Raw genomic sequence first — 23573 nt, 5'->3', positions numbered from 1 at the left:
CGGGCGCAAAGTTACGGCATTTTAAAAGAAATCAGGGGCTGGAAAGGGTATAAATAAAAATTAACGCTCTAAGTAAATGGGTGCGATCATACCAGCACTAATGCACCGGATCCCATCAGAACTCCGCAGTTAAGCGTGCTTGGGCGAGAGTAGTACTAGGATGGGTGACCTCCTGGGAAGTCCTCGTGTTGCACCCCTTTTTCGGCGAATTCGGAATTTATTTTTGTTTTTGGTTATTTTGATTTGAGACGCGTAGATCCCGAAAAACTAACCAATTTGAAAGAAAAAAATGTTTAGTTCGGGCGATCGGGCGCAAAGTTACGGCATTTTAAAAGAAATCAGGGGCTGGAAAGGGTATAAATAAAAATTAACGCTCTAAGTAAATGGGTGCGATCATACCAGCACTAATGCACCGGATCCCATCAGAACTCCGCAGTTAAGCGTGCTTGGGCGAGAGTAGTACTAGGATGGGTGACCTCCTGGGAAGTCCTCGTGTTGCACCCCTTTTTCGGCGAATTCGGAATTTATTTTTGTTTTTGGTTATTTTGATTTGAGACGCGTAGATCCCGAAAAACTAACCAATTTGAAAGAAAAAAATGTTTAGATCGGGCGATCGGGCGCAAAGTTACGGCATTTTAAAAGAAATCAGGGGCTGGAAAGGGTATAAATAAAAATTAACGCTCTAAGTAAATGGGTGCGATCATACCAGCACTAATGCACCGGATCCCATCAGAACTCCGCAGTTAAGCGTGCTTGGGCGAGAGTAGTACTAGGATGGGTGACCTCCTGGGAAGTCCTCGTGTTGCACCCCTTTTTCGGCGAATTCGGAATTTATTTTTGTTTTTGGTTATTTTGATTTGAGACGCGTAGATCCCGAAAAACTAACCAATTTGAAAGAAAAAAATGTTTAGTTCGGGCGATCGGGCGCAAAGTTACGGCATTTTAAAAGAAATCAGGGGCTGGAAAGGGTATAAATAAAAATTAACGCTCTAAGTAAATGGGTGCGATCATACCAGCACTAATGCACCGGATCCCATCAGAACTCCGCAGTTAAGCGTGCTTGGGCGAGAGTAGTACTAGGATGGGTGACCTCCTGGGAAGTCCTCGTGTTGCACCCCTTTTTCGGCGAATTCGGAATTTATTTTTGTTTTTGGTTATTTTGATTTGAGACGCGTAGATCCCGAAAAACTAACCAATTTGAAAGAAAAAAATGTTTAGATCGGGCGATCGGGCGCAAAGTTACGGCATTTTAAAAGAAATCAGGGGCTGGAAAGGGTATAAATAAAAATTAACGCTCTAAGTAAATGGGTGCGATCATACCAGCACTAATGCACCGGATCCCATCAGAACTCCGCAGTTAAGCGTGCTTGGGCGAGAGTAGTACTAGGATGGGTGACCTCCTGGGAAGTCCTCGTGTTGCACCCCTTTTTCGGCGAATTCGGAATTTATTTTTGTTTTTGGTTATTTTGATTTGAGACGCGTAGATCCCGAAAAACTAACCAATTTGAAAGAAAAAAATGTTTAGTTCGGGCGATCGGGCGCAAAGTTACGGCATTTTAAAAGAAATCAGGGGCTGGAAAGGGTATAAATAAAAATTAACGCTCTAAGTAAATGGGTGCGATCATACCAGCACTAATGCACCGGATCCCATCAGAACTCCGCAGTTAAGCGTGCTTGGGCGAGAGTAGTACTAGGATGGGTGACCTCCTGGGAAGTCCTCGTGTTGCACCCCTTTTTCGGCGAATTCGGAATTTATTTTTGTTTTTGGTTATTTTGATTTGAGACGCGTAGATCCCGAAAAACTAACCAATTTGAAAGAAAAAAATGTTTAGATCGGGCGCAAAGTTACGGCATTTTAAAAGAAATCAGGGGCTGGAAAGGGTATAAATAAAAATTAACGCTCTAAGTAAATGGGTGCGATCATACCAGCACTAATGCACCGGATCCCATCAGAACTCCGCAGTTAAGCGTGCTTGGGCGAGAGTAGTACTAGGATGGGTGACCTCCTGGGAAGTCCTCGTGTTGCACCCCTTTTTCGGCGAATTCGGAATTTATTTTTGTTTTTGGTTATTTTGATTTGAGACGCGTAGATCCCGAAAAACTAACCAATTTGAAAGAAAAAAATGTTTAGTTCGGGCGATCGGGCGCAAAGTTACGGCATTTTAAAAGAAATCAGGGGCTGGAAAGGGTATAAATAAAAATTAACGCTCTAAGTAAATGGGTGCGATCATACCAGCACTAATGCACCGGATCCCATCAGAACTCCGCAGTTAAGCGTGCTTGGGCGAGAGTAGTACTAGGATGGGTGACCTCCTGGGAAGTCCTCGTGTTGCACCCCTTTTTCGGCGAATTCGGAATTTATTTTTGTTTTTGGTTATTTTGATTTGAGACGCGTAGATCCCGAAAAACTAACCAATTTGAAAGAAAAAAATGTTTAGATCGGGCGATCGGGCGCAAAGTTACGGCATTTTAAAAGAAATCAGGGGCTGGAAAGGGTATAAATAAAAATTAACGCTCTAAGTAAATGGGTGCGATCATACCAGCACTAATGCACCGGATCCCATCAGAACTCCGCAGTTGGTTAGTTTTGGGCGAGAGTAGTACTAGGATGGGTGACCTCCTGGGAAGTCCTCGTGTTGCACCCCTTTTTCGGCGAATTCGGAATTTATTTTTGTTTTTGGTTATTTTGATTTGAGACGCGTAGATCCCGAAAAACTAACCAATTTGAAAGAAAAAAATGTTTAGATCGGGCGATCGGGCGCAAAGTTACGGCATTTTAAAAGAAATCAGGGGCTGGAAAGGGTATAAATAAAAATTAACGCTCTAAGTAAATGGGTGCGATCATACCAGCACTAATGCACCGGATCCCATCAGAACTCCGCAGTTAAGCGTGCTTGGGCGAGAGTAGTACTAGGATGGGTGACCTCCTGGGAAGTCCTCGTGTTGCACCCCTTTTTCGGCGAATTCGGAATTTATTTTTGTTTTTGGTTATTTTGATTTGAGACGCGTAGATCCCGAAAAACTAACCAATTTGAAAGAAAAAAATGTTTAGTTCGGGCGATCGGGCGCAAAGTTACGGCATTTTAAAAGAAATCAGGGGCTGGAAAGGGTATAAATAAAAATTAACGCTCTAAGTAAATGGGTGCGATCATACCAGCACTAATGCACCGGATCCCATCAGAACTCCGCAGTTAAGCGTGCTTGGGCGAGAGTAGTACTAGGATGGGTGACCTCCTGGGAAGTCCTCGTGTTGCACCCCTTTTTCGGCGAATTCGAAATTTATTTTTGTTTTTGGTTATTTTGATTTGAGACGCGTAGATCCCGAAAAACTAACCAATTTGAAAGAAAAAAATGTTTAGATCGGGCGATCGGGCGCAAAGTTACGGCATTTTAAAAGAAATCAGGGGCTGGAAAGGGTATAAATAAAAATTAACGCTCTAAGTAAATGGGTGCGATCATACCAGCACTAATGCACCAGATCCCATCAGAACTCCGCAGTTAAGCGTGCTTGGGCGAGAGTAGTACTAGGATGGGTGACCTCCTGGGAAGTCCTCGTGTTGCACCCCTTTTTCGGCGAATTCGGAATTTATTTTTGTTTTTGGTTATTTTGATTTGAGACGCGTAGATCCCGAAAAACTAACCAATTTGAAAGAAAAAAATGTTTAGTTCGGGCGATCGGGCGCAAAGTTACGGCATTTTAAAAGAAATCAGGGGCTGGAAAGGGTATAAATAAAAATTAACGCTCTAAGTAAATGGGTGCGATCATACCAGCACTAATGCACCGGATCCCATCAGAACTCCGCAGTTAAGCGTGCTTGGGCGAGAGTAGTACTAGGATGGGTGACCTCCTGGGAAGTCCTCGTGTTGCACCCCTTTTTCGGCGAATTCGGAATTTATTTTTGTTTTTGGTTATTTTGATTTGAGACGCGTAGATCCCGAAAAACTAACCAATTTGAAAGAAAAAAATGTTTAGATCGGGCGATCGGGCGCAAAGTTACGGCATTTTAAAAGAAATCATGGGCTGGAAAGGGTATAAATAAAAATTAACGCTCTAAGTAAATGGGTGCGATCATACCAGCACTAATGCACCGGATCCCATCAGAACTCCGCAGTTAAGCGTGCTTGGGCGAGAGTAGTACTAGGATGGGTGACCTCCTGGGAAGTCCTCGTGTTGCACCCCTTTTTCGGCGAATTCGGAATTTATTTTTGTTTTTGGTTATTTTGATTTGAGACGCGTAGATCCCGAAAAACTAACCAATTTGAAAGAAAAAAATGTTTAGTTCGGGCGATCGGGCGCAAAGTTACGGCATTTTAAAAGAAATCAGGGGCTGGAAAGGGTATAAATAAAAATTAACGCTCTAAGTAAATGGGTGCGATCATACCAGCACTAATGCACCGGATCCCATCAGAACTCCGCAGTTAAGCGTGCTTGGGCGAGAGTAGTACTAGGATGGGTGACCTCCTGGGAAGTCCTCGTGTTGCACCCCTTTTTCGGCGAATTCGGAATTTATTTTTGTTTTTGGTTATTTTGATTTGAGACGCGTAGATCCCGAAAAACTAACCAATTTGAAAGAAAAAAATGTTTAGATCGGGCGATCGGGCGCAAAGTTACGGCATTTTAAAAGAAATCAGGGGCTGGAAAGGGTATAAATAAAAATTAACGCTCTAAGTAAATGGGTGCGATCATACCAGCACTAATGCACCGGATCCCATCAGAACTCCGCAGTTAAGCGTGCTTGGGCGAGAGTAGTACTAGGATGGGTGACCTCCTGGGAAGTCCTCGTGTTGCACCCCTTTTTCGGCGAATTCGGAATTTATTTTTGTTTTTGGTTATTTTGATTTGAGACGCGTAGATCCCGAAAAACTAACCAATTTGAAAGAAAAAAATGTTTAGATCGGGCGATCGGGCGCAAAGTTACGGCATTTTAAAAGAAATCAGGGGCTGGAAAGGGTATAAATAAAAATTAACGCTCTAAGTAAATGGGTGCGATCATACCAGCACTAATGCACCGGATCCCATCAGAACTCCGCAGTTGGTTAGTTTTGGGCGAGAGTAGTACTAGGATGGGTGACCTCCTGGGAAGTCCTCGTGTTGCACCCCTTTTTCGGCGAATTCGGAATTTATTTTTGTTTTTGGTTATTTTGATTTGAGACGCGTAGATCCCGAAAAACTAACCAATTTGAAAGAAAAAAATGTTTAGATCGGGCGATCGGGCGCAAAGTTACGGCATTTTAAAAGAAATCAGGGGCTGGAAAGGGTATAAATAAAAATTAACGCTCTAAGTAAATGGGTGCGATCATACCAGCACTAATGCACCGGATCCCATCAGAACTCCGCAGTTAAGCGTGCTTGGGCGAGAGTAGTACTAGGATGGGTGACCTCCTGGGAAGTCCTCGTGTTGCACCCCTTTTTCGGCGAATTCGGAATTTATTTTTGTTTTTGGTTATTTTGATTTGAGACGCGTAGATCCCGAAAAACTAACCAATTTGAAAGAAAAAAATGTTTAGTTCGGGCGATCGGGCGCAAAGTTACGGCATTTTAAAAGAAATCAGGGGCTGGAAAGGGTATAAATAAAAATTAACGCTCTAAGTAAATGGGTGCGATCATACCAGCACTAATGCACCGGATCCCATCAGAACTCCGCAGTTAAGCGTGCTTGGGCGAGAGTAGTACTAGGATGGGTGACCTCCTGGGAAGTCCTCGTGTTGCACCCCTTTTTCGGCGAATTCGGAATTTATTTTTGTTTTTGGTTATTTTGATTTGAGACGCGTAGATCCCGAAAAACTAACCAATTTGAAAGAAAAAAATGTTTAGTTCGGGCGATCGGGCGCAAAGTTACGGCATTTTAAAAGAAATCAGGGGCTGGAAAGGGTATAAATAAAAATTAACGCTCTAAGTAAATGGGTGCGATCATACCAGCACTAATGCACCGGATCCCATCAGAACTCCGCAGTTAAGCGTGCTTGGGCGAGAGTAGTACTAGGATGGGTGACCTCCTGGGAAGTCCTCGTGTTGCACCCCTTTTTCGGCGAATTCGGAATTTATTTTTGTTTTTGGTTATTTTGATTTGAGACGCGTAGATCCCGAAAAACTAACCAATTTGAAAGAAAAAAATGTTTAGATCGGGCGATCGGGCGCAAAGTTACGGCATTTTAAAAGAAATCAGGGGCTGGAAAGGGTATAAATAAAAATTAACGCTCTAAGTAAATGGGTGCGATCATACCAGCACTAATGCACCGGATCCCATCAGAACTCCGCAGTTAAGCGTGCTTGGGCGAGAGTAGTACTAGGATGGGTGACCTCCTGGGAAGTTGACGAGGGAATAATCGCGTCGTCAAACGACTACACCTAGATCAAATACAATTTATACAACCTAAACAAACCTAATACGAGTATAAGGCAAGCATAGGGGTCGAACCACAGAGAACGGTTAAACACCACCAAATGTTATCAACAATTAAGCTAGTCCGGAGTAGGAGAAAAATAACTAAAGTCTAAATATGCTAAAACAAGAAATAAAACATTAAGGGAAATGGTTTAGGAGTAGCATTCACTTGAACATAAACAAAGGCATAGGAGTTGAATTAATTATGAACTAAACATGCTCGAATATCGAAGTAAGGTCCAATCTAGCCGCCTTCCGGGGCTAATCGGCTTCTCCTAACATAGCCTCTATGTTTCCACATTAGAACCATATACTAGGAGGTACTATCAAATAACAATCGATATAAATGAACTTAACTAAGTCAACTTCCGTTTCATGTTAGCAAAGATTCACTCCCAATCAACTAACAACATGCATTTTGCAAGTAGATTGAAGAACATCAAGCATATAAAGACTTTAATCACAAATAAATCAATTCTAAACCCTAGAACATGCTCAAGATTCAACTACACCACCACCATCCCCTTAATGGGGGAATTACTCACTAATCATGATAACAACTAGATTAATCAACAAATAATCAAGAATCAACATGATTAATAAGCAATACCAACAACAAAAACAATAATCAAAAGAAAGCAAATAAAAATAGAGGAGAGAGAGTTAGAGATTCTCATTGATTGAAGATGGAAGTCTACAAACAAGATGATCAATCTTCTTCTTCAAGATCCAAGCTACAATCAACAATGGTGAAGCCCCTCACTTTCTCTCTCTAAACTACACTAATCCTAAACTAAACCTAGAGAGAGAAGCTCTCCTAAAACTAGGGAGAAAGGTCTAAAAGAATGAAGACCTCCTTTGTGCAAAACAAGCCCCGCAATATATAAAGAATCGCGCAAAACGCTGAACAGGACTCGCTGCGCGCCCGCGCGAGGAAGCTGCGCGCCCGCGCAAGGCAGCTGCGCGCCCGCGCAAGGCATCTGTGCGCCCGCGCATTTGAGGGTTGCGCGGCTTGTGCTTTGGTGTGTGCGCCCGCGCAGTGTCGGTGTGCGCCCGCGCACATGTCGCGCACAGGCCGCGCAAAACTTTCTGCCTTGCTTCTGCTATTTTGCCAGTTTTGCGCGGGTTCTCACAGGGCTGCGCGCCCGCACACTCTGGCCTTTCTTCGATTCTTCTCTCATGCTTCCTTGGCTTCTTCTTTGCAATCCAAGACTTTAAATACCTAAGCACAAACACCAAGGGAAGCAATAAGGTAAAGGGAACGGTGCAAACACGCAATGAAAGCAAGCATTAAGGAATATACGCGATTTCATTAAAAACACATCGAGACATGCATGCACGCATTATTTGAACAAAACAACTACAAAACACCCTAAGACAAGCTAAAACAAGGCATAAACACTATCCTAGGAGCGACATAAATGTCACTCATCAAATTCCCCCAAGCTAAACCTTTGCTCGTCCTCGAGCAAAGCTAGAGCAAAAGAGAACAAGAGGAAAATTATTGGAAGCAAAAGAAACAAAATAGAAACAAGGAGAAAGAATGTACACTAACTCACTAACGTAGGAATCACGGTTGTTTTTAGCTACAACAAGCCCTTAAAACCCCAAAGTCGCCTATGAGGACGAGTGAGGTCTCGTGAGGGTTTCCTAAGAGCTTAACCCACAACTCTTGAGAAAAACCAAGGCAAGGCAACAAAAGGAAAAGGAAAAGAAACATAAAGAGAAAAAAAAACAAAACACAAGCTCATATATGGACAAGAGATAAGGACAAGTACTAATGAATGCAAACCTTTCTAAATGGACAAATGTATGCACGTTCCAAGATGTCAATGGTTGATTGAAACATAACACATGCTAAGCATAGAGAACTACTTAGGACTCAATCCACCCTAGCCCCAACCAATCGGGCCACGTTCTCTCCACTAGCTTCAAATCAACCCTTAAGCTAGCTTCTCAAGATTCCACGAAGGAACCGGAAAAAGATAAAGAAATGAAAGACTTTGAGAAGGTAATCCCGACGTCTCAACTATGCATACTCTTTCCATAGGTTTGAAGTCTATCTCCCTCCACCGTTCTTTTGACCTAACCCACTAGAGTCTAAGGGTCTTTTTATTGGTTAAAACGTAAGGCTAAGGGTTAAGGCGGGGTAAAAATTTAAAATTTGGTGATATTTCCTAAGTGAAGCAAAAAGTGCGGCCGACACTCAAAAAAAAATAACTCAAGAATTCACTAAATATCAAGCAAATATACCACTAATGCCATTCCCCAAAGCTTATTCAACACAAACACACAATATCCCCCCCAAGCTTAAACAAAGCATTGTCCTCAATGCTTAAACTAAGGAAGAAAATGAAACCAACTAAATATTTTTTTTTTGTTTTTGTTTTTGTTTTTTCACTTTTTTTTCTTTTTTTTTTTTAACTTTATTCAATGTCCTTGCCTTTTTAACTTTGGACGGCTTTTTCTTGAAACTTCATTTGATTTCCATAAATTTGCATATTACTTTACAAGCTCAACTCTAACCAAATCTCAAAATGCATCTTGTCTATGATCAACAACTCAAAACTCAAACCTCACATGCCAATGCTTCACTAACTAAAAGGTTGGTAAACATAGGCCATTAGGTTTGTAATGTGGTTTAAACAAGAGCGGGAAACATAAGGCTCAAATTGGTTAGCAAGTAGATTTATGCAAAATAGAAGATCAAATTTGTAACAAAATAAAAAGAAGATAAAGAAAAATGAGAAAGAAGTGCCCTTTTCCTCCCCTAGAGTGCTTCGGTCACGATCTTGGGAGCTATAAGTCAAAACAAGGATCAAGACATGCATAGCTAAGGATCCAAATGTGCCACACAACAAAGTGATGAAGGCTAGAACAATGTTACCTCACACGGGATTATAACTAAGCAAATACCAACTAAGGGTGCCAAATCCACTATAGAGAGCAACACCATCTTACCACATACCCGTGAACTAAGGCTTCATGGCGCCCTAAAAGTTCTTAACCCGGCTACCTTAGCATGTAATATCCTAGAGTCAACCAATGACACTCTCAAACCGTGCACACATTAACCACTTAGGAAGAAAGGCATTCAAGAGTAAACAAATCCAAAAGATATAATGTCCAAAATAAGAACAAACAAAACACAATTTGCTAAACTTGCCTTGAAGTAAACAAAAATATTTTTGGATTTTCCAAAAGCATGAAAAACATGGAAATGCATATACTCACGTGCATGGCATATATGAATCAACATCCCACCAAACATGATAGAATACCCTCCCCCAAGCTTGAATGAAACCAAGCTCTCAAATCATAAACGATGAAACTAAGGAGGGGAAAACAAGGACAAATTAATCCAACATTACCAACACATGATCTTCAAGTCACAATAAGTAAGAGAGAGAGGGAAAAGAAGGATATTACCGAATATGGGATAAATGCAAAATCACACAAAAAACCCGAAATAACCTCATATGAGCCACAATCTCTACAAATAAGGCTTGAATTCCACATGATAGGTAAGTTGAGGCACATTTCCTTGATTCTTGATCATCACCAATGTGCAAGAGTATATCAAGTTGTGTACCTAGCAAGGAACACAAACACGTCCATGAGAGAAAATCTAATCTAAAAACAAAAGAAAATGAAAGCAATAAAACACGGGTTACTTCCCGCAAAGGCTTGTTTAACGTCCAAGCGAGACCAATCTAGTAAATATCCCGACAAAGAACGCAAAAGCTTGTCATATGCACCGGCAAACATATCAAGAAATAGAGCATACGCGATGCTCATATGACAAGCAAACATAAAGTACAAGGAGACTTTATGTTTGAGAGAAGGGGGAAAAGAAAAAGTAAAAGAATCAAAAGAAAAATCAACAAAATAAGAAGAAAAAGAAAGATAGGGAGGCAAACTATCCTCATAAAAATCTTTTTGATTGGCATTATAACTCTTTTCCTCATCAACAATAAAAGAGTTGGGGGCTTCGGAAGCATGGATAGGAGGAGGATTCCTAAGCGGTTCTTTGAGAAAAGAAGGGAGGAACATAGGATAGTAGGGGATATGGTTAAACCTTTGAGAGAAAGGTGTATGAGAGAGGGGAAAAGGGGTAGCTACTCCCTCACCACAAGGTCTCACATCACTAATGAGGGCATGGAAATCAATCATGGAATCCTCAAATGAAGAACCCTCACGATCTACATCTCCCTCAAGCTCAAAAACTCCAAATGATTCAACCTCAACCTCCTCTTCATCATCTTGAACAACATCTCCCATACATTTCTCAAGTCCTACCATCTCAAATCCAAGAGTGAATGGGGGCAAATTCCTCTCAAACTCATCTCTTTCTAATGAAGCATTATCAATGAACTCACTCAAAAGGTTATGGGCTTTCGTTTGAAATGCAAGAAATATTTGGGCCATAATCTCAAATGAGTCCAAATCATCGGGGATAGAGGAATCAAAAGCTTGCTCATTGGAATCATCTAGGGAACTATGGGACACACCTTTAGAATTCATGCAAAAATTTGATGCAATATGAGAAAGAACATGCACTTCATCATCATTAGAATGTACCTCATTACATTGAGCTATAGAGGGAGGGGAGTTAAAATCATGCATTACATGGTTACTATGGGGAGCATCAAGCACATCATGGGAATTCATATTAGACAAATCATGACAATTAGCATCAACATTAAAAGCATGAGAATCCCGAACATAAGTCTCATGATTGGCCCTCTCCCAATCATAATTATCCCTAGCTAACCATGAATAGAAATCCCAAGCTTCATCCGAAGACATAGTTTCAAGATCACCATTTAGCATATTATCAACCACTCCTCTAAAATGCTCATTTAATCCCAAATTAATGATTTCACAATAATCACCCTTGGTAAAACCCTTAACACCATCCAAGAAATCCTCAAGTCTATTAAAATACACCCAAAACGGTTCATTATCAAATTGAGGAATAGAAATACAAGCCATCTTTCATCAACAAAAACAAAACAAAGAGAACAAAAATAAATCAAAGGAAAAATATATACAATGGACTAGTCTCAACAAGATAACACAACGGTAATGGAAGCCGTTCCCCGGCAACGGCGCCAATTTGACGAGGGAATAATCGCGTCGTCAAACGACTACACCTAGATCAAATACAATTTATACAACCTAAACAAACCTAATACGAGTATAAGGCAAGCATAGGGGTCGAACCACAGAGAACGGTTAAACACCACCAAATGTTATCAACAATTAAGCTAGTCCGGAGTAGGAGAAAAATAACTAAAGTCTAAATATGCTAAAACAAGAAATAAAACATTAAGGGAAATGGTTTAGGAGTAGCATTCACTTGAACATAAACAAAGGCATAGGAGTTGAATTAATTATGAACTAAACATGCTCGAATATCGAAGTAAGGTCCAATCTAGCCGCCTTCCGGGGCTAATCGGCTTCTCCTAACATAGCCTCTATGTTTCCACATTAGAACCATATACTAGGAGGTACTATCAAATAACAATCGATATAAATGAACTTAACTAAGTCAACTTCCGTTTCATGTTAGCAAAGATTCACTCCCAATCAACTAACAACATGCATTTTGCAAGTAGATTGAAGAACATCAAGCATATAAAGACTTTAATCACAAATAAATCAATTCTAAACCCTAGAACATGCTCAAGATTCAACTACACCACCACCATCCCCTTAATGGGGGAATTACTCACTAATCATGATAACAACTAGATTAATCAACAAATAATCAAGAATCAACATGATTAATAAGCAATACCAACAACAAAAACAATAATCAAAAGAAAGCAAATAAAAATAGAGGAGAGAGAGTTAGAGATTCTCATTGATTGAAGATGGAAGTCTACAAACAAGATGATCAATCTTCTTCTTCAAGATCCAAGCTACAATCAACAATGGTGAAGCCCCTCACTTTCTCTCTCTAAACTACACTAATCCTAAACTAAACCTAGAGAGAGAAGCTCTCCTAAAACTAGGGAGAAAGGTCTAAAAGAATGAAGACCTCCTTTGTGCAAAACAAGCCCCGCAATATATAAAGAATCGCGCAAAACGCTGAACAGGACTCGCTGCGCGCCCGCGCGAGGAAGCTGCGCGCCCGCGCAAGGCAGCTGCGCGCCCGCGCAAGGCATCTGTGCGCCCGCGCATTTGAGGGTTGCGCGGCTTGTGCTTTGGTGTGTGCGCCCGCGCAGTGTCGGTGTGCGCCCGCGCACATGTCGCGCACAGGCCGCGCAAAACTTTCTGCCTTGCTTCTGCTATTTTGCCAGTTTTGCGCGGGTTCTCACAGGGCTGCGCGCCCGCACACTCTGGCCTTTCTTCGATTCTTCTCTCATGCTTCCTTGGCTTCTTCTTTGCAATCCAAGACTTTAAATACCTAAGCACAAACACCAAGGGAAGCAATAAGGTAAAGGGAACGGTGCAAACACGCAATGAAAGCAAGCATTAAGGAATATACGCGATTTCATTAAAAACACATCGAGACATGCATGCACGCATTATTTGAACAAAACAACTACAAAACACCCTAAGACAAGCTAAAACAAGGCATAAACACTATCCTAGGAGCGACATAAATGTCACTCATCAGAAGTCCTCGTGTTGCACCCCTTTTTCGGCGAATTCGGAATTTATTTTTGTTTTTGGTTATTTTGATTTGAGACGCGTAGATCCCGAAAAACTAACCAATTTGAAAGAAAAAAATGTTTAGTTCGGGCGATCGGGCGCAAAGTTACGGCATTTTAAAAGAAATCAGGGGCTGGAAAGGGTATAAATAAAAATTAACGCTCTAAGTAAATGGGTGCGATCATACCAGCACTAATGCACCGGATCCCATCAGAACTCCGCAGTTAAGCGTGCTTGGGCGAGAGTAGTACTAGGATGGGTGACCTCCTGGGAAGTCCTCGTGTTGCACCCCTTTTTCGGCGAATTCGGAATTTATTTTTGTTTTTGGTTATTTTGATTTGAGACGCGTAGATCCCGAAAAACTAACCAATTTGAAAGAAAAAAATGTTTAGATCGGGCGATCGGGCGCAAAGTTACGGCATTTTAAAAGAAATCAGGGGCTGGAAAGGGTATAAATAAAAATTAACGCTCTAAGTAAATGGGTGCGATCATACCAGCACTAATGCACCGGATCCCATCAGAACTCCGCAGTTAAGCGTGCTTGGGCGAGAGTAGTACTAGGATGGGTGACCTCCTGGGAAGTCCTCGTGTTGCACCCCTTTTTCGGCGAATTCGGAATTTATTTTTGTTTTTGGTTATTTTGATTTGAGACGCGTAGATCCCGAAAAACTAACCAATTTGAAAGAAAAAAATGTTTAGATCGGGCGATCGGGCGCAAAGTTACGGCATTTTAAAAGAAATCATGGGCTGGAAAGGGTATAAATAAAAATTAACGCTCTAAGTAAATGGGTGCGATCATACCAGCACTAATGCACCGGATCCCATCAGAACTCCGCAGTTAAGCGTGCTTGGGCGAGAGTAGTACTAGGATGGGTGACCTCCTGGGAAGTCCTCGTGTTGCACCCCTTTTTCGGCGAATTCGGAATTTATTTTTGTTTTTGGTTATTTTGATTTGAGACGCGTAGATCCCGAAAAACTAACCAATTTGAAAGAAAAAAATGTTTAGTTCGGGCGATCGGGCGCAAAGTTACGGCATTTTAAAAGAAATCAGGGGCTGGAAAGGGTATAAATAAAAATTAACGCTCTAAGTAAATGGGTGCGATCATACCAGCACTAATGCACCGGATCCCATCAGAACTCCGCAGTTAAGCGTGCTTGGGCGAGAGTAGTACTAGGATGGGTGACCTCCTGGGAAGTCCTCGTGTTGCACCCCTTTTTCGGCGAATTCGGAATTTATTTTTGTTTTTGGTTATTTTGATTTGAGACGCGTAGATCCCGAAAAACTAACCAATTTGAAAGAAAAAAATGTTTAGATCGGGCGATCGGGCGCAAAGTTACGGCATTTTAAAAGAAATCAGGGGCTGGAAAGGGTATAAATAAAAATTAACGCTCTAAGTAAATGGGTGCGATCATACCAGCACTAATGCACCGGATCCCATCAGAACTCCGCAGTTAAGCGTGCTTGGGCGAGAGTAGTACTAGGATGGGTGACCTCCTGGGAAGTCCTCGTGTTGCACCCCTTTTTCGGCGAATTCGGAATTTATTTTTGTTTTTGGTTATTTTGATTTGAGACGCGTAGATCCCGAAAAACTAACCAATTTGAAAGAAAAAAATGTTTAGATCGGGCGATCGGGCGCAAAGTTACGGCATTTTAAAAGAAATCAGGGGCTGGAAAGGGTATAAATAAAAATTAACGCTCTAAGTAAATGGGTGCGATCATACCAGCACTAATGCACCGGATCCCATCAGAACTCCGCAGTTGGTTAGTTTTGGGCGAGAGTAGTACTAGGATGGGTGACCTCCTGGGAAGTCCTCGTGTTGCACCCCTTTTTCGGCGAATTCGGAATTTATTTTTGTTTTTGGTTATTTTGATTTGAGACGCGTAGATCCCGAAAAACTAACCAATTTGAAAGAAAAAAATGTTTAGATCGGGCGATCGGGCGCAAAGTTACGGCATTTTAAAAGAAATCAGGGGCTGGAAAGGGTATAAATAAAAATTAACGCTCTAAGTAAATGGGTGCGATCATACCAGCACTAATGCACCGGATCCCATCAGAACTCCGCAGTTAAGCGTGCTTGGGCGAGAGTAGTACTAGGATGGGTGACCTCCTGGGAAGTCCTCGTGTTGCACCCCTTTTTCGGCGAATTCGGAATTTATTTTTGTTTTTGGTTATTTTGATTTGAGACGCGTAGATCCCGAAAAACTAACCAATTTGAAAGAAAAAAATGTTTAGTTCGGGCGATCGGGCGCAAAGTTACGGCATTTTAAAAGAAATCAGGGGCTGGAAAGGGTATAAATAAAAATTAACGCTCTAAGTAAATGGGTGCGATCATACCAGCACTAATGCACCGGATCCCATCAGAACTCCGCAGTTAAGCGTGCTTGGGCGAGAGTAGTACTAGGATGGGTGACCTCCTGGGAAGTCCTCGTGTTGCACCCCTTTTTCGGCGAATTCGGAATTTATTTTTGTTTTTGGTTATTTTGATTTGAGACGCGTAGATCCCGAAAAACTAACCAATTTGAAAGAAAAAAATGTTTAGTTCGGGCGATCGGGCGCAAAGTTACGGCATTTTAAAAGAAATCAGGGGCTGGAAAGGGTATAAATAAAAATTAACGCTCTAAGTAAATGGGTGCGATCATACCAGCACTAATGCACCGGATCCCATCAGAACTCCGCAGTTAAGCGTGCTTGGGCGAGAGTAGTACTAGGATGGGTGACCTCCTGGGAAGTCCTCGTGTTGCACCCCTTTTTCGGCGAATTCGGAATTTATTTTTGTTTTTGGTTATTTTGATTTGAGACGCGTAGATCCCGAAAAACTAACCAATTTGAAAGAAAAAAATGTTTAGATCGGGCGATCGGGCGCAAAGTTACGGCATTTTAAAAGAAATCAGGGGCTGGAAAGGGTATAAATAAAAATTAACGCTCTAAGTAAATGGGTGCGATCATACCAGCACTAATGCACCGGATCCCATCAGAACTCCGCAGTTAAGCGTGCTTGGGCGAGAGTAGTACTAGGATGGGTGACCTCCTGGGAAGTCCTCGTGTTGCACCCCTTTTTCGGCGAATTCGGAATTTATTTTTGTTTTTGGTTATTTTGATTTGAGACGCGTAGATCCCGAAAAACTAACCAATTTGAAAGAAAAAAATGTTTAGTTCGGGCGATCGGGCGCAAAGTTACGGCATTTTAAAAGAAATCAGGGGCTGGAAAGGGTATAAATAAAAATTAACGCTCTAAGTAAATGGGTGCGATCATACCAGCACTAATGCACCGGATCCCATCAGAACTCCGCAGTTAAGCGTGCTTGGGCGAGAGTAGTACTAGGATGGGTGACCTCCTGGGAAGTCCTCGTGTTGCACCCCTTTTTCGGCGAATTCGGAATTTATTTTTGTTTTTGGTTATTTTGATTTGAGACGCGTAGATCCCGAAAAACTAACCAATTTGAAAGAAAAAAATGTTTAGATCGGGCGATCGGGCGCAAAGTTACGGCATTTTAAAAGAAATCAGGGGCTGGAAAGGGTATAAATAAAAATTAACGCTCTAAGTAAATGGGTGCGATCATACCAGCACTAATGCACCGGATCCCATCAGAACTCCGCAGTTAAGCGTGCTTGGGCGAGAGTAGTACTAGGATGGGTGACCTCCTGGGAAGTCCTCGTGTTGCACCCCTTTTTCGGCGAATCCGGAATTTATTTTTGTTTTTGGTTATTTTGATTTGAGACGCGTAGATCCCGAAAAACTAACCAATTTGAAAGAAAAAAATGTTTAGATCGGGCGATCGGGCGCAAAGTTACGGCATTTTAAAAGAAATCATGGGCTGGAAAGGGTATAAATAAAAATTAACGCTCTAAGTAAATGGGTGCGATCATACCAGCACTAATGCACCGGATCCCATCAGAACTCCGCAGTTAAGCGTGCTTGGGCGAGAGTAGTACTAGGATGGGTGACCTCCTGGGAAGTCCTCGTGTTGCACCCCTTTTTCGGCGAATTCGGAATTTATTTTTGTTTTTGGTTATTTTGATTTGAGACGCGTAGATCCCGAAAAACTAACCAATTTGAAAGAAAAAAATGTTTAGTTCGGGCGATCGGGCGCAAAGTTACGGCATTTTAAAAGAAATCAGGGGCTGGAAAGGGTATAAATAAAAATTAACGCTCTAAGTAAATGGGTGCGATCATACCAGCACTAATGCACCGGATCCCATCAGAACTCCGCAGTTAAGCGTGCTTGGGCGAGAGTAGTACTAGGATGGGTGACCTCCTGGGAAGTCCTCGTGTTGCACCCCTTTTTCGGCGAATCCGGAATTTATTTTTGTTTTTGGTTATTTTGATTTGAGACGCGTAGATCCCGAAAAACTAACCAATTTGAAAGAAAAAAATGTTTAGATCGGGCGATCGGGCGCAAAGTTACGGCATTTTAAAAGAAATCAGGGGCTGGAAAGGGTATAAATAAAAATTAACGCTCTAAGTAAATGGGTGCGATCATACCAGCACTAATGCACCGGATCCCATCAGAACTCCGCAGTTAAGCGTGCTTGGGCGAGAGTAGTACTAGGATGGGTGACCTCCTGGGAAGTCCTCGTGTTGCACCCCTTTTTCGGCGAATTCGGAATTTATTTTTGTTTTTGGTTATTTTGATTTGAGACGCGTAGATCCCGAAAAACTAACCAATTTGAAAGAAAAAAATGTTTAGTTCGGGCGATCGGGCGCAAAGTTACGGCATTTTAAAAGAAATCAGGGGCTGGAAAGGGTATAAATAAAAATTAACGCTCTAAGTAAATGGGTGCGATCATACCAGCACTAATGCACCGGATCCCATCAGAACTCCGCAGTTAAGCGTGCTTGGGCGAGAGTAGTACTAGGATGGGTGACCTCCTGGGAAGTCCTCGTGTTGCACCCCTTTTTCGGCGAATTCGGAATTTATTTTTGTTTTTGGTTATTTTGATTTGAGACGCGTAGATCCCGAAAAACTAACCAATTTGAAAGAAAAAAATGTTTAGATCGGGCGATCGGGCGCAAAGTTACGGCATTTTAAAAGAAATCAGGGGCTGGAAAGGGTATAAATAAAAATTAACGCTCTAAGTAAATGGGTGCGATCATACCAGCACTAATGCACCGGATCCCATCAGAACTCCGCAGTTAAGCGTGCTTGGGCGAGAGTAGTACTAGGATGGGTGACCTCCTGGGAAGTCCTCGTGTTGCACCCCTTTTTCGGCGAATTCGGAATTTATTTTTGTTTTTGGTTATTTTGATTTGAGACGCGTAGATCCCGAAAAACTAACCAATTTGAAAGAAAAAAATGTTTAGTTCGGGCGATCGGGCGCAAAGTTACGGCATTTTAAAAGAAATCAGGGGCTGGAAAGGGTATAAATAAAAATTAACGCTCTAAGTAAATGGGTGCGATCATACCAGCACTAATGCACCGGATCCCATCAGAACTCCGCAGTTAAGCGTGCTTGGGCGAGAGTAGTACTAGGATGGGTGACCTCCTGGGAAGTCCTCGTGTTGCACCCCTTTTTCGGCGAATCCGGAATTTATTTTTGTTTTTGGTTATTTTGATTTGAGACGCGTAGATCCCGAAAAACTAACCAATTTGAAAGAAAAAAATGTTTAGATCGGGCGATCGGGCGCAAAGTTACGGCATTTTAAAAGAAATCATGGGCTGGAAAGGGTATAAATAAAAATTAACGCTCTAAGTAAATGGGTGCGATCATACCAGCACTAATGCACCGGATCCCATCAGAACTCCGCAGTTAAGCGTGCTTGGGCGAGAGTAGTACTAGGATGGGTGACCTCTTGGGAAGTCCTCGTGTTGCACCCCTTTTTCGGCGAATTCGGAATTTATTTTTGTTTTTGGTTATTTTGATTTGAGACGCGTAGATCCCGAAAAACTAACCAATTTGAAAGAAAAAAATGTTTAGATCGGGCGATCGGGCGCAAAGTTACGGCATTTTAAAAGAAATCAGGGGCTGGAAAAGGTATAAATAAAAATTAACGCTCTAAGTAAATGGGTGCGATCATACCAGCACTAATGCACCGGATCCCATCAGAACTCCGCAGTTGGTTAGTTTTGGGCGAGAGTAGTACTAGGATGGGTGACCTCCTGGGAAGTCCTCGTGTTGCACCCCTTTTTCGGCGAATTCGGAATTTATTTTTGTTTTTGGTTATTTTGATTTGAGACGCGTAGATCCCGAAAAACTAACCAATTTGAAAGAAAAAAATGTTTAGATCGGGCGATCGGGCGCAAAGTTACGGCATTTTAAAAGAAATCAGGGGCTGGAAAGGGTATAAATAAAAATTAACGCTCTAAGTAAATGGGTGCGATCATACCAGCACTAATGCACCGGATCCCATCAGAACTCCGCAGTTAAGCGTGCTTGGGCGAGAGTAGTACTAGGATGGGTGACCTCCTGGGAAGTCCTCGTGTTGCACCCCTTTTTCGGCGAATTCGGAATTTATTTTTGTTTTTGGTTATTTTGATTTGAGACGCGTAGATCCCGAAAAACTAACCAATTTGAAAGAAAAAAATGTTTAGTTCGGGCGATCGGGCGCAAAGTTACGGCATTTTAAAATAAATCAGGGGCTGGAAAGGGTATAAATAAAAATTAACGCTCTAAGTAAATGGGTGCGATCATACCAGCACTAATGCACCGGATCCCATCAGAACTCCGCAGTTAAGCGTGCTTGGGCGAGAGTAGTACTAGGATGGGTGACCTCCTGGGAAGTCCTCGTGTTGCACCCCTTTTTCGGGGAATTCGGAATTTATTTTTGTTTTTGGTTATTTTGATTTGAGACGCGTAGATCCCGAAAAACTAACCAATTTGAAAGAAAAAAATGTTTAGATCGGGCGATCGGGCGCAAAGTTACGGCATTTTAAAAGAAATCAGGGGCTGGAAAGGGTATAAATAAAAATTAACGCTCTAAGTAAATGGGTGCGATCATACCAGCACTAATGCACCGGATCCCATCAGAACTCCGCAGTTAAGCGTGCTTGGGCGAGAGTAGTACTAGGATGGGTGACCTCCTGGGAAGTCCTCGTGTTGCACCCCTTTTTCGGCGAATTCGGAATTTATTTTTGTTTTTGGTTATTTTGATTTGAGACGCGTAGATCCCGAAAAACTAACCAATTTGAAAGAAAAAAATGTTTAGTTCGGGCGATCGGGCGCAAAGTTACGGCATTTTAAAAGAAATCAGGGGCTGGAAAGGGTATAAATAAAAATTAACGCTCTAAGTAAATGGGTGCGATCATACCAGCACTAATGCACCGGATCCCATCAGAACTCCGCAGTTAAGCGTGCTTGGGCGAGAGTAGTACTAGGATGGGTGACCTCCTGGGAAGTCCTCGTGTTGCACCCCTTTTTCGGCGAATCCGGAATTTATTTTTGTTTTTGGTTATTTTGATTTGAGACGCGTAGATCCCGAAAAACTAACCAATTTGAAAGAAAAAAATGTTTAGATCGGGCGATCGGGCGCAAAGTTACGGCATTTTAAAAGAAATCATGGGCTGGAAAGGGTATAAATAAAAATTAACGCTCTAAGTAAATGGGTGCGATCATACCAGCACTAATGCACCGGATCCCATCAGAACTCCGCAGTTAAGCGTGCTTGGGCGAGAGTAGTACTAGGATGGGTGACCTCCTGGGAAGTCCTCGTGTTGCACCCCTTTTTCGGCGAATTCGGAATTTATTTTTGTTTTTGGTTATTTTGATTTGAGACGCGTAGATCCCGAAAAACTAACCAATTTGAAAGAAAAAAATGTTTAGTTCGGGCGATCGGGCGCAAAGTTACGGCATTTTAAAAGAAATCAGGGGCTGGAAAGGGTATAAATAAAAATTAACGCTCTAAGTAAATGGGTGCGATCATACCAGCACTAATGCACCGGATCCCATCAGAACTCCGCAGTTAAGCGTGCTTGGGCGAGAGTAGTACTAGGATGGGTGACCTCCTGGGAAGTCCTCGTGTTGCACCCCTTTTTCGGCGAATCCGGAATTTATTTTTGTTTTTGGTTATTTTGATTTGAGACGCGTAGATCCCGAAAAACTAACCAATTTGAAAGAAAAAAATGTTTAGATCGGGCGATCGGGCGCAAAGTTACGGCATTTTAAAAGAAATCAGGGGCTGGAAAGGGTATAAATAAAAATTAACGCTCTAAGTAAATGGGTGCGATCATACCAGCACTAATGCACCGGATCCCATCAGAACTCCGCAGTTAAGCGTGCTTGGGCGAGAGTAGTACTAGGATGGGTGACCTCCTGGGAAGTCCTCGTGTTGCACCCCTTTTTCGGCGAATTCGGAATTTATTTTTGTTTTTGGTTATTTTGATTTGAGACGCGTAGATCCCGAAAAACTAACCAATTTGAAAGAAAAAAATGTTTAGTTCGGGCGATCGGGCGCAAAGTTACGGCATTTTAAAAGAAATCAGGGGCTGGAAAGGGTATAAATAAAAATTAACGCTCTAAGTAAATGGGTGCGATCATACCAGCACTAATGCACCGGATCCCATCAGAACTCCGCAGTTAAGCGTGCTTGGGCGAGAGTAGTACTAGGATGGGTGACCTCCTGGGAAGTCCTCGTGTTGCACCCCTTTTTCGGCGAATCCGGAATTTATTTTTGTTTTTGGTTATTTTGATTTGAGACGCGTAGATCCCGAAAAACTAACCAATTTGAAAGAAAAAAATGTTTAGATCGGGCGATCGGGCGCAAAGTTACGGCATTTTAAAAGAAATCATGGGCTGGAAAGGGTATAAATAAAAATTAACGCTCTAAGTAAATGGGTGCGATCATACCAGCACTAATGCACCGGATCCCATCAGAACTCCGCAGTTAAGCGTGCTTGGGCGAGAGTAGTACTAGGATGGGTGACCTCCTGGGAAGTCCTCGTGTTGCACCCCTTTTTCGGCGAATTCGGAATTTATTTTTGTTTTTGGTTATTTTGATTTGAGACGCGTAGATCCCGAAAAACTAACCAATTTGAAAGAAAAAAATGTTTAGTTCGGGCGATCGGGCGCAAAGTTACGGCATTTTAAAAGAAATCAGGGGCTGGAAAGGGTATAAATAAAAATTAACGCTCTAAGTAAATGGGTGCGATCATACCAGCACTAATGCACCGGATCCCATCAGAACTCCGCAGTTAAGCGTGCTTGGGCGAGAGTAGTACTAGGATGGGTGACCTCCTGGGAAGTCCTCGTGTTGCACCCCTTTTTCGGCGAATCCGGAATTTATTTTTGTTTTTGGTTATTTTGATTTGAGACGCGTAGATCCCGAAAAACTAACCAATTTGAAAGAAAAAAATGTTTAGATCGGGCGATCGGGCGCAAAGTTACGGCATTTTAAAAGAAATCAGGGGCTGGAAAGGGTATAAATAAAAATTAACGCTCTAAGTAAATGGGTGCGATCATACCAGCACTAATGCACCGGATCCCATCAGAACTCCGCAGTTAAGCGTGCTTGGGCGAGAGTAGTACTAGGATGGGTGACCTCCTGGGAAGTCCTCGTGTTGCACCCCTTTTTCGGCGAATTCGGAATTTATTTTTGTTTTTGGTTATTTTGATTTGAGACGCGTAGATCCCGAAAAACTAACCAATTTGAAAGAAAAAAATGTTTAGTTCGGGCGATCGGGCGCAAAGTTACGGCATTTTAAAAGAAATCAGGGGCTGGAAAGGGTATAAATAAAAATTAACGCTCTAAGTAAATGGGTGCGATCATACCAGCACTAATGCACCGGATCCCATCAGAACTCCGCAGTTAAGCGTGCTTGGGCGAGAGTAGTACTAGGATGGGTGACCTCCTGGGAAGTCCTCGTGTTGCACCCCTTTTTCGGCGAATTCGGAATTTATTTTTGTTTTTGGTTATTTTGATTTGAGACGCGTAGATCCCGAAAAACTAACCAATTTGAAAGAAAAAAATGTTTAGTTCGGGCGATCGGGCGCAAAGTTACGGCATTTTAAAAGAAATCAGGGGCTGGAAAGGGTATAAATAAAAATTAACGCTCTAAGTAAATGGGTGCGATCATACCAGCACTAATGCACCGGATCCCATCAGAACTCCGCAGTTAAGCGTGCTTGGGCGAGAGTAGTACTAGGATGGGTGACCTCCTGGGAAGTCCTCGTGTTGCACCCCTTTTTCGGCGAATTCGGAATTTATTTTTGTTTTTGGTTATTTTGATTTGAGACGCGTAGATCCCGAAAAACTAACCAATTTGAAAGAAAAAAATGTTTAGATCGGGCGATCGGGCGCAAAGTTACGGCATTTTAAAAGAAATCAGGGGCTGGAAAGGGTATAAATAAAAATTAACGCTCTAAGTAAATGGGTGCGATCATACCAGCACTAATGCACCGGATCCCATCAGAACTCCGCAGTTAAGCGTGCTTGGGCGAGAGTAGTACTAGGATGGGTGACCTCCTGGGAAGTCCTCGTGTTGCACCCCTTTTTCGGCGAATTCGGAATTTATTTTTGTTTTTGGTTATTTTGATTTGAGACGCGTAGATCCCGAAAAACTAACCAATTTGAAAGAAAAAAATGTTTAGT

The 23573-nt window shown here is 42.1% G+C and overlaps 55 non-coding genes across 55 annotated transcripts; all 55 read left to right on the top strand.

Annotated features, from left to right (window-relative positions):
- Positions 1–78: 78 nt before the first annotated feature.
- LOC145573810 (5S ribosomal RNA) lies at positions 79–197 on the top strand. The gene has a single exon (XR_014097786.1). It is a non-coding gene; the product is annotated as a 5S ribosomal RNA (ribosomal RNA).
- A 188-nt stretch (positions 198–385) lies between these two features.
- Positions 386–504, top strand: LOC145573809 (5S ribosomal RNA). The gene has a single exon (XR_014097785.1). It is a non-coding gene; the product is annotated as a 5S ribosomal RNA (ribosomal RNA).
- Positions 505–692: 188 nt separating this feature from the next.
- LOC145573808 (5S ribosomal RNA) lies at positions 693–811 on the top strand. The gene has a single exon (XR_014097784.1). It is a non-coding gene; the product is annotated as a 5S ribosomal RNA (ribosomal RNA).
- Positions 812–999: 188 nt separating this feature from the next.
- Positions 1000–1118, top strand: LOC145573807 (5S ribosomal RNA). The gene has a single exon (XR_014097783.1). It is a non-coding gene; the product is annotated as a 5S ribosomal RNA (ribosomal RNA).
- Positions 1119–1306: 188 nt separating this feature from the next.
- LOC145573806 (5S ribosomal RNA) lies at positions 1307–1425 on the top strand. The gene has a single exon (XR_014097782.1). It is a non-coding gene; the product is annotated as a 5S ribosomal RNA (ribosomal RNA).
- A 188-nt stretch (positions 1426–1613) lies between these two features.
- LOC145573805 (5S ribosomal RNA) lies at positions 1614–1732 on the top strand. Its single transcript, XR_014097781.1, has one exon. It is a non-coding gene; the product is annotated as a 5S ribosomal RNA (ribosomal RNA).
- Positions 1733–1912: 180 nt separating this feature from the next.
- Positions 1913–2031, top strand: LOC145573804 (5S ribosomal RNA). The gene has a single exon (XR_014097780.1). It is a non-coding gene; the product is annotated as a 5S ribosomal RNA (ribosomal RNA).
- A 188-nt stretch (positions 2032–2219) lies between these two features.
- On the top strand, positions 2220–2338 carry LOC145573803 (5S ribosomal RNA). Its single transcript, XR_014097779.1, has one exon. It is a non-coding gene; the product is annotated as a 5S ribosomal RNA (ribosomal RNA).
- A 188-nt stretch (positions 2339–2526) lies between these two features.
- LOC145573214 (5S ribosomal RNA) lies at positions 2527–2645 on the top strand. Its single transcript, XR_014097320.1, has one exon. It is a non-coding gene; the product is annotated as a 5S ribosomal RNA (ribosomal RNA).
- A 188-nt stretch (positions 2646–2833) lies between these two features.
- Positions 2834–2952, top strand: LOC145573802 (5S ribosomal RNA). Its single transcript, XR_014097778.1, has one exon. It is a non-coding gene; the product is annotated as a 5S ribosomal RNA (ribosomal RNA).
- Positions 2953–3140: 188 nt separating this feature from the next.
- On the top strand, positions 3141–3259 carry LOC145573800 (5S ribosomal RNA). The gene has a single exon (XR_014097776.1). It is a non-coding gene; the product is annotated as a 5S ribosomal RNA (ribosomal RNA).
- Positions 3260–3447: 188 nt separating this feature from the next.
- Positions 3448–3566, top strand: LOC145574035 (5S ribosomal RNA). The gene has a single exon (XR_014098006.1). It is a non-coding gene; the product is annotated as a 5S ribosomal RNA (ribosomal RNA).
- Positions 3567–3754: 188 nt separating this feature from the next.
- Positions 3755–3873, top strand: LOC145573799 (5S ribosomal RNA). The gene has a single exon (XR_014097775.1). It is a non-coding gene; the product is annotated as a 5S ribosomal RNA (ribosomal RNA).
- Positions 3874–4061: 188 nt separating this feature from the next.
- Positions 4062–4180, top strand: LOC145573798 (5S ribosomal RNA). Its single transcript, XR_014097774.1, has one exon. It is a non-coding gene; the product is annotated as a 5S ribosomal RNA (ribosomal RNA).
- A 188-nt stretch (positions 4181–4368) lies between these two features.
- LOC145573797 (5S ribosomal RNA) lies at positions 4369–4487 on the top strand. The gene has a single exon (XR_014097773.1). It is a non-coding gene; the product is annotated as a 5S ribosomal RNA (ribosomal RNA).
- A 188-nt stretch (positions 4488–4675) lies between these two features.
- LOC145573796 (5S ribosomal RNA) lies at positions 4676–4794 on the top strand. The gene has a single exon (XR_014097772.1). It is a non-coding gene; the product is annotated as a 5S ribosomal RNA (ribosomal RNA).
- A 188-nt stretch (positions 4795–4982) lies between these two features.
- Positions 4983–5101, top strand: LOC145573213 (5S ribosomal RNA). Its single transcript, XR_014097319.1, has one exon. It is a non-coding gene; the product is annotated as a 5S ribosomal RNA (ribosomal RNA).
- A 188-nt stretch (positions 5102–5289) lies between these two features.
- LOC145573795 (5S ribosomal RNA) lies at positions 5290–5408 on the top strand. Its single transcript, XR_014097771.1, has one exon. It is a non-coding gene; the product is annotated as a 5S ribosomal RNA (ribosomal RNA).
- A 188-nt stretch (positions 5409–5596) lies between these two features.
- Positions 5597–5715, top strand: LOC145573794 (5S ribosomal RNA). The gene has a single exon (XR_014097770.1). It is a non-coding gene; the product is annotated as a 5S ribosomal RNA (ribosomal RNA).
- Positions 5716–5903: 188 nt separating this feature from the next.
- On the top strand, positions 5904–6022 carry LOC145573793 (5S ribosomal RNA). The gene has a single exon (XR_014097769.1). It is a non-coding gene; the product is annotated as a 5S ribosomal RNA (ribosomal RNA).
- Positions 6023–6210: 188 nt separating this feature from the next.
- LOC145573208 (5S ribosomal RNA) lies at positions 6211–6330 on the top strand. Its single transcript, XR_014097315.1, has one exon. It is a non-coding gene; the product is annotated as a 5S ribosomal RNA (ribosomal RNA).
- A 6892-nt stretch (positions 6331–13222) lies between these two features.
- On the top strand, positions 13223–13341 carry LOC145573792 (5S ribosomal RNA). The gene has a single exon (XR_014097768.1). It is a non-coding gene; the product is annotated as a 5S ribosomal RNA (ribosomal RNA).
- Positions 13342–13529: 188 nt separating this feature from the next.
- On the top strand, positions 13530–13648 carry LOC145573791 (5S ribosomal RNA). Its single transcript, XR_014097767.1, has one exon. It is a non-coding gene; the product is annotated as a 5S ribosomal RNA (ribosomal RNA).
- Positions 13649–13836: 188 nt separating this feature from the next.
- On the top strand, positions 13837–13955 carry LOC145573789 (5S ribosomal RNA). The gene has a single exon (XR_014097765.1). It is a non-coding gene; the product is annotated as a 5S ribosomal RNA (ribosomal RNA).
- A 188-nt stretch (positions 13956–14143) lies between these two features.
- Positions 14144–14262, top strand: LOC145573788 (5S ribosomal RNA). Its single transcript, XR_014097764.1, has one exon. It is a non-coding gene; the product is annotated as a 5S ribosomal RNA (ribosomal RNA).
- Positions 14263–14450: 188 nt separating this feature from the next.
- Positions 14451–14569, top strand: LOC145573787 (5S ribosomal RNA). The gene has a single exon (XR_014097763.1). It is a non-coding gene; the product is annotated as a 5S ribosomal RNA (ribosomal RNA).
- Positions 14570–14757: 188 nt separating this feature from the next.
- LOC145573211 (5S ribosomal RNA) lies at positions 14758–14876 on the top strand. Its single transcript, XR_014097318.1, has one exon. It is a non-coding gene; the product is annotated as a 5S ribosomal RNA (ribosomal RNA).
- A 188-nt stretch (positions 14877–15064) lies between these two features.
- On the top strand, positions 15065–15183 carry LOC145573786 (5S ribosomal RNA). Its single transcript, XR_014097762.1, has one exon. It is a non-coding gene; the product is annotated as a 5S ribosomal RNA (ribosomal RNA).
- A 188-nt stretch (positions 15184–15371) lies between these two features.
- LOC145573785 (5S ribosomal RNA) lies at positions 15372–15490 on the top strand. The gene has a single exon (XR_014097761.1). It is a non-coding gene; the product is annotated as a 5S ribosomal RNA (ribosomal RNA).
- Positions 15491–15678: 188 nt separating this feature from the next.
- On the top strand, positions 15679–15797 carry LOC145573784 (5S ribosomal RNA). The gene has a single exon (XR_014097760.1). It is a non-coding gene; the product is annotated as a 5S ribosomal RNA (ribosomal RNA).
- Positions 15798–15985: 188 nt separating this feature from the next.
- LOC145573783 (5S ribosomal RNA) lies at positions 15986–16104 on the top strand. Its single transcript, XR_014097759.1, has one exon. It is a non-coding gene; the product is annotated as a 5S ribosomal RNA (ribosomal RNA).
- Positions 16105–16292: 188 nt separating this feature from the next.
- LOC145573782 (5S ribosomal RNA) lies at positions 16293–16411 on the top strand. The gene has a single exon (XR_014097758.1). It is a non-coding gene; the product is annotated as a 5S ribosomal RNA (ribosomal RNA).
- Positions 16412–16599: 188 nt separating this feature from the next.
- LOC145573780 (5S ribosomal RNA) lies at positions 16600–16718 on the top strand. The gene has a single exon (XR_014097757.1). It is a non-coding gene; the product is annotated as a 5S ribosomal RNA (ribosomal RNA).
- Positions 16719–16906: 188 nt separating this feature from the next.
- LOC145573779 (5S ribosomal RNA) lies at positions 16907–17025 on the top strand. Its single transcript, XR_014097756.1, has one exon. It is a non-coding gene; the product is annotated as a 5S ribosomal RNA (ribosomal RNA).
- Positions 17026–17213: 188 nt separating this feature from the next.
- Positions 17214–17332, top strand: LOC145573777 (5S ribosomal RNA). The gene has a single exon (XR_014097754.1). It is a non-coding gene; the product is annotated as a 5S ribosomal RNA (ribosomal RNA).
- A 188-nt stretch (positions 17333–17520) lies between these two features.
- LOC145573776 (5S ribosomal RNA) lies at positions 17521–17639 on the top strand. Its single transcript, XR_014097753.1, has one exon. It is a non-coding gene; the product is annotated as a 5S ribosomal RNA (ribosomal RNA).
- Positions 17640–17827: 188 nt separating this feature from the next.
- LOC145573775 (5S ribosomal RNA) lies at positions 17828–17946 on the top strand. Its single transcript, XR_014097752.1, has one exon. It is a non-coding gene; the product is annotated as a 5S ribosomal RNA (ribosomal RNA).
- A 188-nt stretch (positions 17947–18134) lies between these two features.
- Positions 18135–18253, top strand: LOC145573774 (5S ribosomal RNA). The gene has a single exon (XR_014097751.1). It is a non-coding gene; the product is annotated as a 5S ribosomal RNA (ribosomal RNA).
- Positions 18254–18441: 188 nt separating this feature from the next.
- On the top strand, positions 18442–18560 carry LOC145573773 (5S ribosomal RNA). Its single transcript, XR_014097750.1, has one exon. It is a non-coding gene; the product is annotated as a 5S ribosomal RNA (ribosomal RNA).
- Positions 18561–18748: 188 nt separating this feature from the next.
- Positions 18749–18867, top strand: LOC145573912 (5S ribosomal RNA). The gene has a single exon (XR_014097886.1). It is a non-coding gene; the product is annotated as a 5S ribosomal RNA (ribosomal RNA).
- Positions 18868–19055: 188 nt separating this feature from the next.
- Positions 19056–19174, top strand: LOC145573209 (5S ribosomal RNA). The gene has a single exon (XR_014097316.1). It is a non-coding gene; the product is annotated as a 5S ribosomal RNA (ribosomal RNA).
- Positions 19175–19362: 188 nt separating this feature from the next.
- Positions 19363–19481, top strand: LOC145573772 (5S ribosomal RNA). The gene has a single exon (XR_014097749.1). It is a non-coding gene; the product is annotated as a 5S ribosomal RNA (ribosomal RNA).
- Positions 19482–19669: 188 nt separating this feature from the next.
- On the top strand, positions 19670–19788 carry LOC145573771 (5S ribosomal RNA). Its single transcript, XR_014097748.1, has one exon. It is a non-coding gene; the product is annotated as a 5S ribosomal RNA (ribosomal RNA).
- A 188-nt stretch (positions 19789–19976) lies between these two features.
- On the top strand, positions 19977–20095 carry LOC145573770 (5S ribosomal RNA). Its single transcript, XR_014097747.1, has one exon. It is a non-coding gene; the product is annotated as a 5S ribosomal RNA (ribosomal RNA).
- A 188-nt stretch (positions 20096–20283) lies between these two features.
- Positions 20284–20402, top strand: LOC145573769 (5S ribosomal RNA). The gene has a single exon (XR_014097746.1). It is a non-coding gene; the product is annotated as a 5S ribosomal RNA (ribosomal RNA).
- A 188-nt stretch (positions 20403–20590) lies between these two features.
- On the top strand, positions 20591–20709 carry LOC145573768 (5S ribosomal RNA). Its single transcript, XR_014097745.1, has one exon. It is a non-coding gene; the product is annotated as a 5S ribosomal RNA (ribosomal RNA).
- A 188-nt stretch (positions 20710–20897) lies between these two features.
- On the top strand, positions 20898–21016 carry LOC145573766 (5S ribosomal RNA). The gene has a single exon (XR_014097743.1). It is a non-coding gene; the product is annotated as a 5S ribosomal RNA (ribosomal RNA).
- A 188-nt stretch (positions 21017–21204) lies between these two features.
- LOC145573765 (5S ribosomal RNA) lies at positions 21205–21323 on the top strand. Its single transcript, XR_014097742.1, has one exon. It is a non-coding gene; the product is annotated as a 5S ribosomal RNA (ribosomal RNA).
- A 188-nt stretch (positions 21324–21511) lies between these two features.
- LOC145573764 (5S ribosomal RNA) lies at positions 21512–21630 on the top strand. The gene has a single exon (XR_014097741.1). It is a non-coding gene; the product is annotated as a 5S ribosomal RNA (ribosomal RNA).
- A 188-nt stretch (positions 21631–21818) lies between these two features.
- On the top strand, positions 21819–21937 carry LOC145573763 (5S ribosomal RNA). Its single transcript, XR_014097740.1, has one exon. It is a non-coding gene; the product is annotated as a 5S ribosomal RNA (ribosomal RNA).
- Positions 21938–22125: 188 nt separating this feature from the next.
- Positions 22126–22244, top strand: LOC145573762 (5S ribosomal RNA). The gene has a single exon (XR_014097739.1). It is a non-coding gene; the product is annotated as a 5S ribosomal RNA (ribosomal RNA).
- A 188-nt stretch (positions 22245–22432) lies between these two features.
- On the top strand, positions 22433–22551 carry LOC145573761 (5S ribosomal RNA). Its single transcript, XR_014097738.1, has one exon. It is a non-coding gene; the product is annotated as a 5S ribosomal RNA (ribosomal RNA).
- A 188-nt stretch (positions 22552–22739) lies between these two features.
- On the top strand, positions 22740–22858 carry LOC145573760 (5S ribosomal RNA). The gene has a single exon (XR_014097737.1). It is a non-coding gene; the product is annotated as a 5S ribosomal RNA (ribosomal RNA).
- A 188-nt stretch (positions 22859–23046) lies between these two features.
- On the top strand, positions 23047–23165 carry LOC145573759 (5S ribosomal RNA). Its single transcript, XR_014097736.1, has one exon. It is a non-coding gene; the product is annotated as a 5S ribosomal RNA (ribosomal RNA).
- Positions 23166–23353: 188 nt separating this feature from the next.
- Positions 23354–23472, top strand: LOC145573758 (5S ribosomal RNA). The gene has a single exon (XR_014097735.1). It is a non-coding gene; the product is annotated as a 5S ribosomal RNA (ribosomal RNA).
- Positions 23473–23573: the final 101 nt, after the last annotated feature.

This window comes from Chenopodium album, chromosome 12, assembly GCF_948465745.1.
Source record: "Chenopodium album chromosome 12, dcCheAlbu1.1, whole genome shotgun sequence".
Classification (NCBI taxonomy): Eukaryota; Viridiplantae; Streptophyta; class Magnoliopsida; order Caryophyllales; family Amaranthaceae; genus Chenopodium; species Chenopodium album.
This window is presented reverse-complemented; position numbering and strand designations above follow the sequence as displayed.